The 17,759-nt window shown below is 38.3% G+C and overlaps 1 protein-coding gene across 1 annotated transcript in view; it reads left to right on the forward strand.

The window, feature by feature from the left end:
* LOC135783174 (protocadherin-9) overlaps positions 1 to 17,759 on the forward strand; it is a 351,944-nt gene that overhangs the window by 227,026 nt on the left and 107,159 nt on the right. The window lies entirely within an intron of this gene.

The raw sequence follows: 17,759 nt of genomic DNA on the forward strand, positions 1-17,759 counted from the left end.
AGCATAATCCATTGAATTTGATTAGACCATTAGCATCGCGCTAAAAATAACCAAAGAGTTTTGATATTTTTCCTATTTAAAACTTGACTCTTCTGTAGTTACATTGTGTACTAAGACTGACAGAAAATTAAAAGTTGTGATTTTTTTTAGGCCGATATGGCTAGGAACTATACTCTCATTCTGGTGTAATAATCAAGAACTTTGCTGCCGTACCATGGCTGCAGCAGGTGCAATGATATTATGCAGCGCCCAAAAATAGTCCCCTTGGTTACTTTCAATAGCTGGGGACAATTTTCGGGTGCTGCATAATATCATTGCGCCTTCTCTGGCCATGTTACATGCAGCTTTAAATTTTCAGTCGGTTTTAGTACACGATGTAACTACAGAAGAGTCAAGTTTTAAAACTCTTTGGTTATTTTTGAGCATGATGCTAATGGTCTAATCAGATTCAATGGATTGTGCTAAGCTATGCTTATGTTGTTACAAACCTGTATACATTTTCTTGTTCTGATGAACACAAAGGAAAATATTTTTTGGCAATGTTTTTTGGCTCCTTGACTTCCATAGTATTTATTTTTCGTGTTTTTTTTTTTGCTTGCTTACAAATATCTTCTTTTGTGTTCATCAGAAAAAGAAATTCATTACATTGTTATAGTAATTATATGGCATGTGAATAATAAAATATTAGTAATGTCTGAATATAAGAAAGAAGTTTTGACCTTGTTTATCTAAGCCATATGAATAAGAAAAATGTTCATCGTAACCTAGCACAAAAGGTCAGCTATAAGAAAGCTTTTGATTTATACGGCTCTCCTTAACATCTCGCTCTGAGATTTGAGGTCACTTTGTGCATAAAGACGGGCCGTGACGGAAGTATAATGGTCAGTCAAGTCTCTGCGGGTAGCTGTATTGGTCTGAGCACCTACCTGATTTATTTAGCGATGATTTCCCCGTTGGCATCTCATGCGGCAGAGATGTTCGTTTTTGTTCCAGCCACAGTGACCTACTTTCCCCATCGCAGAGAGTTATAGATCTGCAGATGCACCTGTCTCCCCCAAGGTCAAATCTCCACACGTGTGTTTTTGTTTCGAATGAATGTGATCCTTTATGAGACTAGTGCGTTTTTAATGTAGGCACCCTTTGATTTTACATCCACCCTGCATTGGTCTCTTAAGATCGGATATAAATGGCTCCACGTCTTTCCTGCTATTATTACGATATTGAAAGTGCGATCTAGCGGCACAAGTATCACCTTTTAATTTGGTCTGGGGAGAGGGGGGTCTGAAACAAGCATTTGCATAAAGTAGGTGATAATTGTTCATTTTAATGGAATTGATGGTGGTGTACACACCAATTATCTGCAAGCTCTTAAGCCTGACAATTAATTAGCACACAAATGGCCCGGGTGCCATAGAGACCGATGCATAATCAAATATCGGGTGCACACAGGGTTTATATTGAGAGCATCGCCACACTAACATGGCACTTCAATTAGAGGTCAGTCAAAGAAAACCAACAAACTCGATTGAGTTATATTTTCCGTGTTCGGCAAAGGATCGATAAACCTGACTACAACTAAATGGCATGTATCTGATTTTGAAAAGTGATAAATGTAGCCTGCTAGCATTGAAATCATGATCCCACCCTCCATGCAAATCGCCATCCAAAGCCACGCCTCCTTTTTTAAAAACTGGTTTCGTTTTTTCCCTTTTGTGCCACTTGTTGGGATTGGGATTATTGGAACTTGTTGTGAATTCAAGGACCACAATGGAAATAAGTTATTTTTTAACTTTATTGTGTTATCCTTGGGAAATGTGTTTATTTCACTTTTTTTTCAATAAATGTAAAAAAATGCGCTAATGATGATGTCTGTGTGAACAGGGTGCACAATGGTAGGCAAAACACGTTCACAGACAAGGAGCAAAAATTGCATGTGCCAATTATTGCATTATTGAAAATAAAATAAAATAAAATAAAATTCACACACCCCCAAGTTGTGGAATACATTTTGAAGGATGTATGTAACCAAAAAAGATCTTGGGCAATATTCACTACCATAGTATATTCTTTCTTCTATGGAAGTCAATGGTGCCCCAGATCTGCTTGGATACAAAAATACATTTTTGCGTAAACCGGAATGTGTAAATTTCATCTGTATTTTTCACCTCCATATTCCTTGTGTTTCAGTACCAGTAGAGCATTGCATTAGCAGTATAAACGTATACATTGAATGCACTGCAAGTCATTTTGGATAAAAGCATCTGCCAAGTGCATAAATGTTTTATTGCAAAAGCTTATGTTGTTGTTTTTTCAAAAGGTGAAATTGTGAAGAAACTTTAGGTAGCTCTTAATGCATATAGGTCAGTGACTGCGGATACAATTTAATTTGCATTTATTCATTTAGCAGACCCTTTAATCCAAAGCCACTTTCAAATAAGACTGCATTTAACATTTCTTCTGAATCATTATAATGAAAGTACCCTTACTTAAAATAAACTTTTACAGAGTTTTACAGACTATGTCACATTTTTTCTTTTCTTTTTTTTGCATAGTATTTATAGAAAGAATATTTTTAAATAACAACATGATAAAATAATAATTTTGTCATCTTTAGAAAAATACAGCAACATTTTGCTATTGAAGTGTATAAGTGTAAATAATTAATATTGGCAATTCTGACAGTTCTGAAATGTAAAGTTTTGAGTTTTTCTTTTGACTTAAGCATAAACAGATATTTAAAGTAACCTGTGTTGAGGATGAAGTCGTGTCTACAAGGTGGAGAAGCAGGGCGAATGCTTTCACTTCTAGTTTGCGGATCAAAGATTTGGTCCAGTTGTCTGGACTGTAAAATCAATCCAGGTCTATTGGCCGGTAGATTTGGTGTGTGTTAATGAAGTCTGATGAAGATGATCAAATGTGAAGTTTATACATCTCACTCTTTAACAATGGAAAACAAATTAGGCATATCAAAAGGTTCAAGATTATGAAAGTACTGCAGTGCAGCTAAAAGTTTATTTCTCTGAAGTTAAGAGCTGAAAACCCTTTGAACTTGAGTGAGATGTCAGCGTTTAACTTTTGTATAGCTTTTATACATGCCAGTAATATCATGGGGACACTATACTGTCAAAAAGCACTGTCCTTCGGATGAGACGTTAATCTGAGGTCTCTTTGGTCGTTAAACATCTCTATTCTGGCCAAATTTGCCCATTGGCCTATTAATCATCCCTATATACACTGACTAGCGTTCTGGCGCAATATGGCTGCCGTCGCATCATCCAGGTGGACATTGGTAGTGGTTAAGGAGAATCCCCCTTTCATATGTAAAGCGCTTTAAATGAATAGTCTACCCTTTTGCCATATTAAACTATGTTATTACCTCAACCCAGACAAATTAATACATACATATATTTTTTCAATGCGTGCACTGTACAGCGCAGCGTTGTGAATGTGTTAGAATTTAGCCTAGCCCCATTCATTCCTATGGTACCAAAAAAAAGTTTTATTTTGTGGGACCATACTTACTGGTATAACTCCTCATGTAACAGTCTTTAAATAGGGAAAACACAGAAGTGTTTGGTGGCTTCCCTGTTTGGTACAATAGGAATTAATGGGTCTAGGCTAAATGCTAACACATTCACGACGCGCAGTGTACACATTGAAAAAAGATAGATATGTATTAATTTGTCTAAGTTGAGGTAATAACATAGTTTAATATGGCAAAAGGGTAGACTACTCCTTTAAGTGCTACTGCAGAAAAGCGCTATATAAATGTAACGAATTATAAATAGCGAATTTTTCGAAAAGATGTTTTTTCGCATTTAGACCCGGAGTACAGTCAGTTTTACAGTTTTACATGTACGCCAACGTGCGAGGATGGTGGAACGCACAGCCTTGCAAAGTATATTATATTTGACTTGTACATGTACACAGATGTTTGGCGCATGCATCTCCTTGGTTACATACTACATTGTACACTCATGTACACTCAAAAAATGATACACTGGATTTACTAAAAAGAATTAATTATAGTGCATAATTTTTGCATACACTTTTTTAAGTATAGTTTTACATGGAATTTTAAGGAATTTAAGTTAAAATGTGCTTTTTAAGCAAATGCTACTTACTTAAAAAAGTGGATGCAAAAATGACGCACTATATTTTTAAGTATAATAGTATCCAGCGTATTATTTTTAACAATATACAAGTCCACTGCCTATTTAGTTATATTTACTAAAATAATTCAAGTAGTTTCAACACAAAATGATTAAGTTAATTTCCTTCTTACAAATTCTAAATGATAAAATTAAGTTGAATTTATTTAATAATGTGTTCATTTAGAATTACTCACCTTTTTTGTGTTATTTTTACTCAAATTTGTTTAAAAAACAAGAATACGTTTTTTTTTATATAGAATTTACTAATTTTATTTAGTTAAACTTACTAAGACACAAAATATTTTTTACAGGCACATGCGCAACCTATGTACAATTTGGCGGTGCGCGTACAGTATGCCTGCACTCTTTTGATGACTCGTAAAAACGTGCCTATACTTCGGCCTTTACAGGTTTCCTGGCGTGCATAAAAGTCACATGATCATTCTTTAAATATGGCATGTTTGATTGGAGAACAAGACAGAAGAGATTTGTTCGACTTTGTCGCGTCACAAAAACTGACAAGCACATGATATTCAAATGCAGAGAGAGCGATTTGTTAGTCGACCAGTCTGTATGCTTTCAAATCGCTCTCACAGTATTTTGATATCATCTGCATGTCCGTCTGCGTGACGCCATATGAAACAACATATGAGACCCAAAATTAAGTTTTAGTCATTTCGCAATAGTTTTTTGTTAACAAAAAATAACTCAAAAGTTTATACATGTCTTTAATAGAAACGCAGCTACAGACTATACAACCTCTAACAATTTTTATGTCCATACAGTAATTATTTATATACTATTATTTATATTTATATACTATTCTTATGTGACGCAATGTGTCTTTTTCTTTAAATATTGTATATTATTTATTTTATTATTTCTAATTCTCTAAAACTTTTTCTGTAATGTTGTTGCTGTTGTACACTGTGGGGTTGAGGGAACAATATTTCGATACTCTGTATGTCTAGTACAGTAGATTCAGCAGAATTGACAATAAAGTTTACTTTGACTTTTTACTATTTACATGCATTTTACAGATACTTATCTAAAACGACTTTAGTTTTTTTTTGTTTTTAATGCATTTTTTTTCTAATCAATCTTTATGTTTCCTGAGGATCGAACCTATCATATTTGTGGTTTTAATGCAAGGCTCGGCAGTTTGAGCTAGTTGTTGACTCACTGTGAAGGTTAAAGGTATAGTTCACACAAAAATGAAAATTCTGTCATCATTTACTGGCTCTTATGTTGTTATAAACCTATATAAATTTCCTTTCATTTTTTTTTTTTTTTTTTTGATAAATACACAAAAAGATATTTTGAGGAATATCCGATCAGAGGCCCCATTCACTTTCATAGTACTTTTTTTCCTAGTGAATGGGGCTCATGATCGGTTTGGTTACTAACATTCCTCAAAATATCTTCCTTCGTGTTCATCAGCACAAAGACATTTATACAGGTTTGTAACAACATGAGAGCCAGTAAATGATGACAGAATTTTCATTTTTGGTTAAACTATTCCTTTAATGACTCGCATTCAAGGTCACAGATTGTGTTAAGCATCAAACAAAGGTCTGAATTCAGAAAACATGCTCTCATTGAACAATAGCGGTTAAAACTGCTTTTTTTTCCTTTCTGTGAGCTGCCTGCACTGCAGATGCCACACAACAATGATTTTTACAGCGTGGAGCCATTGTGCACAAATCTCTCTCTGCCTGTTTGCTCCGAGAGTTCAGAAAGCTCTCTTCTGTAAAAACTGACTGCGAGGATTAATTTGTCAACTTCATACGATCCACCAACCACAGAGGAAGCGGGTCTGAGGATGTTTTGCTGATTGTATTAATCTTCGAAGTAGGGAGTATTATGATATTCTTTTATTTTTTTATCTCGCTTTGTTTACTCGTAGACGTCTGTTAAATCTTGGAATTGTCACAAAAAGCTTGTATTTTCTTTTAAATACGCCTCACAGGACTGTCAATGGCAATTGTATTCAACAACTTAAGCACACAAGTACTGGATCCGAGTGGGCTCCATTTGGACTCCACGGGGGACCCCCAGATTCGCAAGCTGCGTGGGATTCAAAAGCTGATCTCCTTATTTTTTTTTCCAAAAAGGCCTTTGAACAAAAGCAGCCCTCTGAGATGATAATTACAGGATACTGTTAAGCTCTACCATTCGAGGATTTGAGAAAAAAAAAAAACTTTTAAGCATTTGTAAGAAAATACTCAAATATAAGATTAAGTCCAATGCTTTTGTTTATGGGCAAAATTTGTGGTTTGTTTTTCGTTTGGCATCCCGAGCTGAAATTATACAATCATACCATACAGCTGTTGCTAATAGTGAATACATATGCATCTAATTAGCAATTATGCAAATGAACTAAACATTTTTATGCTTCCAATCAAAAGACATTAAGTTAGTGGATGCTAATTGTAGGTCAACGATTTAAGCATCACTTGTGCTTTAAAAATAGCACTAAAGGCACAAAAGATTATAGTGATAGTCATTATTTTTACAGTATGGGCGTCTTAAACCATTATAAATTCTTTGCGATCTTAACATCTGGAATAATTAGCTACATCAATTCCCACGTTGCTGCGCTACAAATTTACACCGATTTAATTTGTAATCTAATAAGTCTGGGCTATAATTGGAAGTTGAGATGGTGCCGGTATGCCACGGGTTGGGGCTGAGGCTTGTCACTATTTGAATACACCATGAGAATATACAATAACCCATAGCTATTTATTTATTGATGAATGTTTCAATGCCTTGGGTTTATAGTTCAGTTCTGATCATTAAAGATTAAAATGCCTGAAGCTCTTTTCTGGGGAACTGAATCTGTAGCCATTCACATACAGCAGGCAACCAGTAATTAAACCTTATCATTATCATTTTATGCCAAGAAGAGATGTTCGAATCTTTGCTGTTTATGATAAATAGACCCAAATCATGTTTGCTATATTTAATGCATCTAAGATTAACGTACTAGTCATTCATGTAGGGAGTTTAACACAGAATGCTATTGAAGTTGTACCACTGCACTCTTTGTTATATAAAGAACCTTTACATAAAATATTCATGGTTGGTACGATACAAGAACCCCGAGAATGAGAGCCAAAATCCAGTTTCTTATTTTCAAAAGCACAGTTTATTTTTTAAACATAAAGTAATGGAGTGGAGAGCATTTTACGAATACAAAGGTGAAGTTGTGTGCTGATATCTGTTCATGATCTGTCATTGCTGAATTAAAATAATAAAACATTAATTTGTTATTTTAAAGAGCACCTATTGTCCGATTCACGAATTTACATTTTGTTTGGTGTGTTAGTGAGTATTAGTACATGTTAAGGATAAGCAAAAGGTTCAAACCCCAAAGTAAATGATGACGCTAGTTATCGTCTCCGACGTAAATCTCTTTTCTTGTACTAAAACAAACACACAGATTGTAAGCAACAGTTTACTTTCTGGGATTGGTGATGTAGACAAGACCGACATTATCATAATTCCTCCGGCTTTGAATTACAGCCTGTAAGTTAACTCCTGTTAGCATTGCACTGTGAGCGAATCTTTTAAACATGGCAAGGAGCGTCACATTTCCTGCTGACGTCAAAAGTATTCAGACCAATCAAAATGTACAGATTAGCTGGCCAATCAACGCTTTTCAGATCGATGAGTTTTGTACAAAATCGATCCGTTTGAAGTAAGCAGTATATCTAAGGCTATAAAAATGTACGGTATGTGGAAAATAATGGGCCCTACTTTAACGATCTGAAACGCAAAGCGCAAGTGAGTTTGTGGACGGATCTTGGGCGCTGTTGCTATTTTCCCGGCAGGAGAAATAACTCTTGCGCCAGGCGCAAATCAATAAGGGGTTGGTCTGAAGTAAGTTCAGTATTTCCTAGGTGTGGTTTGGGCGTAACGTCAAATAAACCAATCAGAAGCGCTACAATGATGTCAGGAGACGGCGTCCACCCTCACTGCTGAAAGCCAAGAAACGCAAGCCGTCCAACCCCAAAGTACACTTACAAATCAAGTTCACATACATTAAGGTTTCTTATGAAAACATTTTAATTATTATTTACATAAAATAAACGTAATGCAGCCACACAACAAACTTATGAAAATATTTTAATCGTTATTTTCATGATAATAATTTAACGCAGCCACACAAAATAAATAGAAACTATCACCACAATGCTCACCACAATGATTTCCCTTATCTCATGTGTTAATATTTTTAATTGTAACAATTTATGATTTGCAAAAATAACTGTTGCATCTGTGTAGATTAGATAAGCAAAGTGTGTGCGCGTTGTGCACGCTATACATAATGGTCAAGCATGCGCCCTTAAAATAGCATAATGAACAACGCGCCACTGACTTTAGACTAGTTTTTTTTTGTCAGTGGCGAAATTGTTTTTTGAAACGCAAAATAGCATCAGGGATGGTTTTGCGCCGGAACACGCCTCATTTTTTGCGCTGAACCGCCCAGGGAGCGCAAGTTCATTCCCTAGTTTGCCGACGTCCGTCTGTGGAGGGAAAAACCCGCTGTGCGCCGGTGCAAAATACGAATGATACATGCGTCACTGACAAAGTCAATTGCGCTGGGTGCAAGATAGGGCCCACTGTGTTTTTTAACCGTAAATCACGCAAATACATTGTATTATACCAAATAATGTTGTTTTTGTACTCTATCTCACAGCAAGTCGTGTTATTCTCACGAAAAATTTGATTCATGTTTTTGTGTTATTCACACGATTTTCTGCTGTTTTTCTTCCCTCTGGAGCACAAATGTCTTTTCGTGCCACCCAGCATGAATTTCTATAGAAAATTGTGTGTATGTGCCACGACTTTCTTTATCGTCTCATTTTATATTTTTTTTCTTCTCATCGTTTTTCCTATTTTTAAATCATTGTCGCTTGGGGTTAGTGTTAGATTCAGGGTTCGGGTTAAGACGTCGCAGAAAGTGATTGTAACCCAAACCCCAAACGACAATGGTAAAAAAAAATAGGACAAAAGATGAGAAAACAAATAAGAAAAAGATACGATAAAAAAGTAATTTATAGAAATCATGTTTTTCATGATTTGTGTGCTTGCACTTTACTCTATTTTCATAAAAAATTCGGATTATTTACTCACCCCATGTCATCCAAGATATTATATCTTTCTTTGCTCAGTCGAGAAGAAATTTAGTTTTAAGGAAAACATTCCAGGATTTTTCTCCATATAGTGGACTTTATTGGACCTCAACAGTTTACAGTTTAAATGCAGCTTCAAGGAGCTCTAAATGATCCCAACCGAGGCATAGGGGTCTTATCTAGCAAAATGATCATATTTTTCTGCCAAAAAATAAAAAAATATGTACTTTTTAACTTGTCTTGCACTAGCCAGCATGACATTACATATTAAGTAGTCACGTCGAAAGGTCACGCATGTCGTATGCAAAACTATTGCTTTAGTGTTCACAAGTGTGAAGAAAGAAGACCGTTCTGACGTTGTTGTAGGTGGAATGATACCAATTAATGTCTATTTATTGTTTAAAATTATCTGCAAGTGTGCGTTTCATATATGTAACACTTGACTTTACGATGTGATTCTGTAATATGTAATGTCACGCTGCCATGTCACATGGCTTGTGCAAGAAGAGAAGTTGTGGTTTTATTGATTTCTTTGTGAAAATTATGATCATTTTGCTAGATAAGACCCTTATGCCTTAGTTGGGATCATTTAGAGCCCTTTGAAGCTGCATTGAAACTGCAATTTTAAACTGCATCAAAAACCGTTTAGGTCCACTAAAGTCCACTAAACGGAGAAAAAAAAATTCCTCAAAAAACGTATTTTCTTTTCAACTGAAGAAAGGAAGACATATACATCTTGGATGCTGGGGTGAGTAAATTCTTGGGATTTTATTATGAAGCGGAGTAATCCTTTAAGAGCGTTCGGCATGGCTTTGTGTCCCGCCCACTTCTATGATTGACAGGCTAGGTGCTGCGGTTAAAACTGCAGTCACACTACAGAAACAGCTTCGCAAACTAAGCAATTTTTTTGTTTATTCATTATGTCACACACAGCAAAACAATCTCACAGACACAAAGCTAAAAGTTTTCACCAGTGCAGGAAGCATTTAAGTGAATCACTAGCGCACTTGATTTCCACAACCAGCAATAGCCAATATTTGTCTGATATTGGAAATTTACTGTTATTATCATGACTGTAAACAACTACGATCTAGTATCCAGATTCAGCTTCACTTGAGTCGCTCCTCTGACTAAACACCAGTGGGCGGAGCCAACGATATGATGATGTGATGTGTGTTTTTCAGGGTGGGGCCATGTTACGATAACATAAATGATTATTGGAAAAAGAGGGCATTTTAGATATGAGACTGGCAGGATGTATTAATGATACTATGTTTCAAAAGATCAAGGCTAAATTGATTCCAAACCCCTTTAACTCTTTCACCGCCAGCATTTTTTTAAAAAAGTTGCCAGCCAGCGCCAGCGTTTTTCATGATTTTCACCAAAGTTTAATGCCTTCCAGAAAATGTTCTTCTTTAAATAAATAAACATACAATATACGAAATGAAAGAACAGACCCTCTGCTTTCAAAAAAACCCTCAGTGGTTCTTTTGTAATCAGCTTTTGAATATGGGTAGGTTTCTGCAAAAACACCACATTTTGAGCAAAAAGCAGAGATAATTCCATTTTTGTGACGGACTTTTCATAGAGATCCCATTCAGAGCGATCTTTAAAACAGACACGGACATGCAGCCACTTGGCATAGGGCAATACTTCCGGGTTTAAAAAGTTGCGGTAGCGGTATTGCGGAAAGACGGAAAATCTCGTCATTGGCGGGGAAGCGTTTTCTCTTAATTGACGAGATATCTCGTCAATGGCGGGGAAAGAGTTAAGGGTTTAATGAAATAAATGTTTGGTTGATGATGTTGAAATCAAATGCTGCTACACGACATTCGTGATAGAATCAGTTTGACTCGATAGCAATGTCCCAACATCCAGCAATTCATTGAATCGTGGAGACTAAGTCGTACTCACTCCATCACCGTGACAAGATGTTCACACAGCGGCAGGCGTCTCGCATTCGAGGCAAAAACGAGCAAAAGATGAAGAAAATCAAGGAGGGCATGAAGAAGGAGGTGCTTGGAAATAAAGGGAGCGTTTGAGAAATAATGAGGATTCATGGCAAACGAAACCCTGTCAATCATTCGCTTTCGTGGAAATACTGAAATTAATTACTTCACGTTGGCAGGGTGCCGTGTTTGCTGTGCATGGCTGCCGGCACAGACAGAAGGCCAGGAAAGAGACGAATGATTGATCGCAGGAAGAAGAGAGATTATGAGCGTTTGACAGATGATTTTGGGGGAAATGTGGAAACTGAGAATGGAGGGCGTGTTCAAGTTTTGTAGTATCCTAAAGTATTGTCCATGTTAAATAACAAATGGCAGCGCTGACTCTTGCACAGCTCTCAATACTTCATTCGGATTGGTCCAAAGCAGCATTCTGGTATCCAATATGATGTATAGTTGACCTTTGTTACGGGTAACTTTGTTTTGCATGACTTTGTTGTTTCCTATCACTATGTTTTCAATGCAGATCCATATTTCATGTCCATCTATTGCTTTTCCTGGTAAAAAGATGCTTAGTAAAAGGTTTAAGTTAAAGGTAATCACAATATAATAGACCTCTTTATGGTGATCTGTGTTTGCTTGAGATACAGACCTGCTCATTTTACAGCATGCACATTTACAGTTTGTCGTTGTCACACGGACCACACGCTGCACTACAGTCTTTTTGTGTTTATGTTATACACTACAGTATATATTTATGTGCCAACATGATGATTTTCATCATGCATTCAACAAAATCGCTGGCGGCTTCACTTTAATTTTACACAGCACCACGGCAAGGGGTAGAGCCCTTAATACAATTAACCAATTAATCTAATTACCAAGTTCATAATTAATTGTGTAATTAAAAGAAAGGTTTCATTGAGATTCAACCTACAGCGTGAAAGTGCCACTGCGGTTCACTGCAAACCTCAGCCGAAGATTTTATTCACCCTGTTGGCATGAGCTGATTACAGAAGGCAAATCAGATTTAATCAAATGATTTTGCTTTGATAATATAATTATTTCACTTTGTTTTATTAATGATCTTTTGAGAGAAATGCATTCATTATGCTTATGAACCTGCTTGGGGAACTTGAAGACTTTATTGTTTTGGCAGACTTATTTATCCACACCGGTATCAAAGTATACTTTAAACAGTAAATTCAAGCTGTATGTTTCTTTTTAAATGCAATGTATAGCAGCTCAAGCTTTCCCTGGGAATCAAACCCATGGCATGGCATTAGTGTCACTACAAGCTGAGCTACATGTACAGTAGTATGGGTTCAGGATAGCTTGTTTTATACATTTGTGATATGGATTGGACAAGAACTGAATCTAGGGATTGGGACTGCAGTGTTTGTTATAAATCTATTGCATGGTTAGTCAAGACTAAATAGGAATTTAAAACATGAATGTGTCTTCTTAATCTTTTTACTTCACCTTGACGGCGCTTGTCTTTCCTGCTCCAGGCCGATAGCTTTAAACCATATCCAAATGAAGATGCATGTCGATAGGCGTGTCTGCATAACTTCAAATGGCTCTGGCGGCACAATGATGTCACTCGCCAGGTGGTCTGTGCAGCGTTGCATGAAGTTAAGAACAAGGGGGCCCCCAAGTGGTGGGGGACCCTAAACAGCTCGCGTAGCCTGCGTATAGGACGGATCGGCTCTGCTAGTATATATAAAAGTTATATACAATAAATTAAGTCTTAAAGACAGAGTTCATGATCTCTGAATGCCAGTGTTGACATTTGAAATCACCTAAACAAACACAATTTCTTTTAATGGCAAACAAAAAAGTTGTAAATATAAATGGATCTGTAAATCGTATTTAGTAATAGTATAGTTTAATATGTAAATAGATTTACCATATTACACTGTTTTAGGAGTATGTTATTTACTGAGGAAGTACTCGGCTACCATCAGGTGGCAAAAATACTTTTTTTAAAGTGGCCCCAAATAAGACCGATGTGTAAAATCATCCCTAACACAAACGCTGCCAACATATGTGTTTGTTTAGCCCACGTTTACTAACGCGTTCTCTCGGCAGTTCTGATGTATATTTCTCTTCGTAAAACGAAACGCAAACAAGCACTTCTGCTATGTCAACATCTCATATGAGCTGAAAAAGGCTGTCGTAAAGAAAACAAATACGAGGGAAAGTGTGAGTGTGGGTGTGTGCAGGATGATTTTAAGCCGCTGTGACGATTTGTGTTGTTGTGGTGTAAGTGTAACAGTCTCTGTAAGTGAAAGTCATAGTTCACAGTCATCAGTTTTTTTCTGATACCCACCAAAGCGAGGTGTTAGGAATCCACTGCGGCTTTGAAACGCTGTGCATTTATTTATATTTAAATCTTTTGTCTCTGTGGTAAATATAGCTGTGGTGAAATGTTTCTACCCTTTTAGCACTTGATTCTACGCGGTTACTAGAAAGATGTTTATTTATGCAGGTACAGAAAGCATGCAGGTAAAAGACTCTTTCGATGTGTCAGTCTGCGTTTACAGCCGGGTCTGTCGGGCTTGGACGATGGAGGAACCCGGCACTCGGGGGCGCCAAGTGTGATGATGCGGAGAGATTGTTATGTTATCTAGCATGAAAACGGAAGCACTTTTAACATTCATCATTGATGAGCTTGAGATGATGGGCGATTCCCTTGCTTTACTTCTGAGCCCCGGCTTACTGGATGCACACACATAACATTCATCGGGATGTGCGGGGTGTTAGTGATGTATTACTGTTAAAACATGCTCCATGGGCTCCGTTGACTGACATAAACTCTTTCTCGGTTCATGATCGCACCAGCGAGTCTTTCTCATGACTCTGTGAGACTTGCACTAGAGTAAACAACATTTAAAAGATGCAGTTTATCATTTCTGCACCACTAGCAGCACAAAACGAAAATGTTATTTGTTTGTCTGAGCAACCCAGACTAAGCTGTGCTGTGGCAATCTGAGGCAAGACTATAAATTTGCCTTAAAAGTAGTTATAAATATTTCCAATTCTAATTGATGCTGCTAGTGGAACAGAACTGGCTAAATGTTAAATATTACTAAGGAAAGTAAATTAGTAAGGGACATAAGAACAGTCTAAAAAGTTTGGGATCCCATTCTCTTGGTAAGCCACTCCTCATTTTTTGTGTGAGAGTGACTCCCATTTTCTGTGCACAAGTCGTTTCTGTGTAAGTCACTCCCCTTCTCTGTTTGTGAACCTTGCCCATTTAATGTATGTAAGCCACTCCTATTTTCTGTGTGTTGGCCACTCCCTTTCTCTGTGCACAAGCCACTCCCCATTGTGTGTCAGTAACTCCCCTTCTCTGTGTGTGAACCTCACCATTTTGATGTATGTGAGCCACTCCTATTTTCTGTGTGTGAGCCATTCACATTCTCTGTGCACAACCCACTCCCCTTTGTGTTTAAGTCACTCCCCTTCTCGGTGTTTGAGCCTCGCACATTTGATGTATGTGAGCCACTTCTATTTTCTGTGTGTGAGATGCTCCCATTCTCTGTGCACAAGCCCCTCCCCTTTGTGTGTAAGTCACTCCCCTTCTAGGTTTGTGAGCCTCACCAATTTGATGTATGTGAGACACTCCTTTTTTCTGTGTCTGAGCCACTCTCATTCTCTGTTCACAAGCCAATCACCTTTGTTTGTAAGCCTCGCCAATCTGATGCATGTGAGCCACTCCTATTTCTGTGTGCTAGCCATTCCCATTCTCTGTGCACAAGCCCCTCCCCTTTGTGTGTAAGTCACTCCCCTTCTCTGTGTATGAGCCTCGCCCATTTGATGTATGTGAGCCACTCCGATTTTCTGTGTTACACTCCCATTCTCTGTGCACAAGCCACTCCCCTTTGTGTGTAAGTCACTCCCCTTCGAGGTTTGTGAGCCTTGCCAATTGAATGTATGTGAGCCACTCCTATTTTCTGTGTCTGAGCCACTCCCATTCTCTGTGCACAAGCCACTCCCCTTTGTTTGTAAGTCACTCCCCTTCGAGGTTTGTGAGCCTTGCCAATTTAATGTATGTGAGCCACTCCTATTTTCTGTGTCTGAGCCACTCCCATTCTCTGTGCACAAGCCACTCCCCTTTGTTTGTAAGTCATGCCAATTTGATGTCTGTGAGCCACTCCTATTTTCTCTGTCTGAGCCACTCCCATTCTATGTGCACAAGCCACTCCTCTTTGTGTGTAAGTCACTCCCCTTCTAGGTTTGAGAGCCTTGCCAATTTGATGTGTGTGAGCCACTCCTATTTTCTGTGTGTTGGCCACTCCCATTCTCTGTGCCCAAGCCACTCCCCATTGTGTGTCAGTAACTCCCCTTCTCTGTGTGTGAACCTCACCATTTTGATGTATGTGAGCCACTCCTATTTTCTGTGTGTGAGCCATTCACATTCTCTGTGCACAACCCACTCCCCTTTGTGTTTAAGTCACTCCCCTTCTCGGTGTTTGAGCCTCGCACATTTGATGTATGTGAGCCACTTCTATTTTCTGTGTGTGAGATGCTCCCATTCTCTGTGCACAAGCCCCTCCCCTTTGTGTGTAAGTCACTCCCCTTCTAGGTTTGTGAGCCTCACCAATTTGATGTATGCGAGACACTCCTTTTTTCTGTGTCCGAGCCACTCCCATTCTCTGTTCACAAGCCAATCACCTTTGTTTGTAAGCCTAGCCAATCTGATGCATGTGAGCCACTCCTATTTCTGTGTGCTAGCCATTACCATTCTCTGTGCACAAGCCCCTCCCCTTTGTGTGTAAGTCACTCCCCTTCGAGGTTTGTGAGCCTTGCCAATTGAATGTATGTGAGCCACTCCTATTTTCTGTGTCTGAGCCACTCCCATTCTCTGTGCACAAGCCACTCCCCTTTGTTTGTAAGTCACTCCCCTTCGAGGTTTGTGAGCCTTGCCAATTTAATGTATGTGAGCCACTCCTATTTTCTGTGTCTAAGCCACTCTCATTCTCTGTGCACAAGCCACTCCCCTTTGTTTGTAAGTGATGCCAATTTGATGTCTGTGAGCCACTCCTATTTTCTCTGTCTGAGCCACTCCCATTCTCTGTGCACAAGCCACTCCCCTTTGTGTGTAAGACACTCCCCTTCTAGGTTTGAGAGCCTTGCCAATTTAATGTATGTGAGCCACTCCTATTTTCTGTGTCTGAGCCACTCCCATTCTCTGTGCACAAGCCACTCCCCTTTGTTTGTAAGTCTCGCCAATTTGATGTGTGTGAGCCACTCCTATTTTCTGTGTGTTGGCCACTCCCATTCTCTGTGCCCAAGCCACTCCCCTTTATGTGTAAGTCACTCCCCTATTTTCTCTGTGTGAGCCACTTCCATTCTAGGTTTCTGAGCCTTGCCAATTTAATGTATGTGAGCCACTCCTATTTTCTGTGTCTGAGCCACTCCCATTCTCTGTGCTCAAGCAACTCCCCTTTGTTGTTAAGTCTCGCCAATTTGATGTATGTGAGCCACTCCTATTTTCTGTGTCTGAGCCACTCCCATTCTCTGTGCTCATGCCACTCCCCTTTGTTTGTAAGTCACTCCCCTATTTTCTCTGTGTGAGACACTTTCCTTTCCTGTGCATGAGCCACTCCTATTCTCTGCGTTGGAGTCCCTTCCATTCTCTGTGTGTGAGACACTCCCAAAACGGCAATGACTTACAGAAATCTAAATAAGAAATGTAGTTGTCAACAGTTCAATCTTTTTCATGTTAGCAATTTTTATAGAAATTGTATCGATTGGAAAGTCAAACTTTAACATGAGCCCCATGTTTAAAACTGAAAGTTGAAAATAAACTACTCAGATAGACTTTTGAATCTGTACACACATCTGGCTTGACAAATGCGGCAGGTAAGTTAAATTGAATATGTCCTTCCAGTAAGAGTGAAGCATTTGGCTTAGTACTTGTGTTCAAGAGCCCCTGTAGGATTTTGGCCTCCTCTCATCGTCTGACCGGCCTCTCAGGCGCAGTGCCTGACACTCGACAGGACAGATTCAGCCATCGCATTCAGTCCATCTGCCACGAGCACCGGCAACACAAAAGACCCATTTAAAGAGATTATGTTGACAATCTATGTCAACAATGCCCATTGTTTATTTAATTAACAGAGGGACGTCCTGCCAGCGGCATTCACATTCATTTAGTAATATAAACCTTACACTTCACTCTGAAAAGCCATTTACCAATGGCAAATTGATGATGTTAAATGCTTCATAAGAAACACAAATAATGTGCAATATACATATATATATATACAGTATATACTATTTATCTGGTCAACAAGCTGGTGAACACAATTTTAAGTATAGCACCACTGTAGTGCTGGTAAATTCAGCAATGCGTGAGAGTTTGAGTTTATGAGGTTACTTATATGAGAGCTTTTAATAGATCTGCATCTCTAGAGAGCAGTGAGACAGTATTACAAGTTATAAGATGTGTGTGATGAAGTGCTAAATATATGGTAGGTGTGACTAGATATCTAGTTTAGTTGCAAACA

Source organism: Paramisgurnus dabryanus, chromosome 7, assembly GCF_030506205.2.
Source record: "Paramisgurnus dabryanus chromosome 7, PD_genome_1.1, whole genome shotgun sequence".
Classification (NCBI taxonomy): Eukaryota; Metazoa; Chordata; class Actinopteri; order Cypriniformes; family Cobitidae; genus Paramisgurnus; species Paramisgurnus dabryanus.